This window comes from Egretta garzetta, unplaced genomic scaffold, assembly GCF_000687185.1.
Source record: "Egretta garzetta isolate BGI_Z169 unplaced genomic scaffold, ASM68718v1 scaffold209, whole genome shotgun sequence".
NCBI lineage: Eukaryota > Metazoa > Chordata > Aves > Pelecaniformes > Ardeidae > Egretta > Egretta garzetta.
This window is the reverse complement of record NW_009260839.1, coordinates 1,775,471-1,777,986: the sequence shown is the minus strand read 5'-3', so window position 1 is coordinate 1,777,986 and position 2,516 is coordinate 1,775,471.

The window sequence follows — 2,516 nt, the reverse complement described above, 5'->3', positions numbered from 1 at the left end:
GCTCCTCGCCGCGCTGCCCGGCGAACGAGCACCGGCAGCGTTCCCCGGGGGGTGAACGAATCGTGCCCCCCTCTCCCCCCACTGCCAATGCTTTAAAACACCAGATTATGCCTTTCAAAGCAAGTGAGAATACGCTTGGGTTTTGCTTCCTGAAGAAAAAAAGGACATCCTATTGGGGGGCTGGGGAGAATTCACCAGGACATATTTTCACCACCTTCTCCCGTTTATAACTACTGGAATTACACAGAGGGAGAAAATACACTTTTCCAGATGAAACAGACAGGATTTTGTGTGGTAAACATAAACCATCTCATTTATGTATTCAAAAGGGAAAAAAAAGCCCAAACCCAAACAACTAAGTTAAAGAACATTTAAGTATTTATTAAAATTACACACACACCCCATTTTTCAGCTTTCTGTTCCATGGCTGATGTTACAGAGCCACTTTCCCTGTTCACCAGTGGAGGTTTCTGTTCTCACACAGCTAGACTGCTTCACTGCCAAACCTCTTGAAATATAGCCCTGAAAAGAAGATGGTGGATACTCTCTGCAGTGAATCATTTCTACTTTAGAAGTATAATAGACACTTTTTTTTTTCTCCTGCAATCATATGATAAGAACAGGAGGTCTCCAGGTAAAACACTTCAATCCTGCACCGCGAAACTCACCTGCAAGTGCTAACTTGGGACTACATCCAGCACTCCTCATTTCTGAGCTGTTTCTGAGTCTCTGCTATTAATTACCATTACACCACAGAAGTGTTTCATTCACCATGTCTGAATATGAACCAGATACCAACAAGAACCTGAGGCTGAAGGCTGGTTATATTCAGTGCTGGACTGACAGGAATTTTCAATTTATACATCAACATAAAATCAGGGGCAGAAAAGTACTGTATTTCCATGGGAATGTTAGAATAGTACATCCAAAGAATTCAAGCTATGCCAATATATCTAGCATTTGTTCTCTGATCTGGTGTATGCACTAATAGTCATGGGACACTTGTCCTGGGCCCAGAGTACCGCTGTGCCATGTGTAGTGAAACCTGCCCTCAGCCTGGCTATTCCAGCAAAAAGGAATGGAACATGTCTCAAACAAATTCAATTTGAATTTATTGAGCCATGCTTGGGATGATCTGCATAACTCACTATTTTGCTAGCTGTAAATGCACCACTGGCTAAATGGGTCCATACTGCTAACACTTCCTTACCACCATTCCAGGTTTTGTGTGTCCAGACAAGTCTATGTGATAAGGATATCACCACTATATATTGACACAGAATACAAAATCATAAAATACTTTCCCTTTTGCAAATGGTTTCATGCTTTGCTCTGCACTTTTGAATGTACCATTTTTTCTCTGACCACAGGGTTCTGGTCTATCTCTGTCATTCAAAATTTCTCAGCACCTTCAAAAATCTCCCATTTATTTTAAGTAACTTGTCAAAGAAATCGTTCCCCACTTTCTTCACTTGTATCTGTGTGTTTGATTGAAAAGGAGAGGAAATAACTGGTGTGAACACCAGTATTGGCAAGATACAGAACTGTTCATGTAACACGCTTAAGGATTGCTATCCGCTATTTTGGGTGTTTTACAATGGGGAAACAACCTGATTCCCAGCTGGATACGATACCTCTAGCTCTAAAATTATCTCAATTACATTACAAGTACTGTAATCTTGCAGAGAAGCCAGCAAAGATGGTCGTATTTTAAATGCCAATTGCAGATTATTTTGATTCTTGGCTTTCAAGTTTGAGGAGTCCAGAAGAATACCCCCCAAAATTGAAATACTCTAATGGCCCACAATCCCTGCTGACTAGCATGAGATACTATGCAAGAAACGGACTATAAGCAACATCATACTTCGCTTGTGTTGTCAGCCCTTGAATGTGGCAGTATATTGCTATCACCACAAGGAATACCCCAGGCTGTGTACTGAGAACTGCTCTAAAGTGGTTTTCAAATGGTTTGTTGTAAATGTATAGATTATGCAAAATAAGCTTTCAGATGGAGTAAGAATTTCAAGATAAGTTCAAGTGATCCAATCACTCAAGTCAATAAGACAGAAGAGATGCTGATTTATGCTAGCCCAAGAACAGTACTCCTGTATCACAAGTAATGTGAGTAATAAAGGTAAGATCCCACTTAAAAAAATTCTTTTCATGGCACTTCAAGCTGGTACAAATACAGTTCTACGAAAGTGATGATTCCTGAGTTTTTGAGCATTTGTATAAGATGCAGTAATATCAGAAACACTCAGATGAGAGTTGTTTCTGTGTATCAGGTAAAATTTTATTCTCTAATTTACGGAAGAATGTTAGCAATAATTTATTTTGATACATTATTTCCATTTCCAACTCCTGTAAAGCTATAAAATCAAGCAAAATAAAACAAAACCTAGTCAACCCTTGTGGAAATTTTCTGAACAAAGTTTCTATATACTTTTTCTTGGTTTCACTTGTCATTTTAGGTCTTCAGGCCTAGTATGTCACAGTCCATGCATGACACACCATCC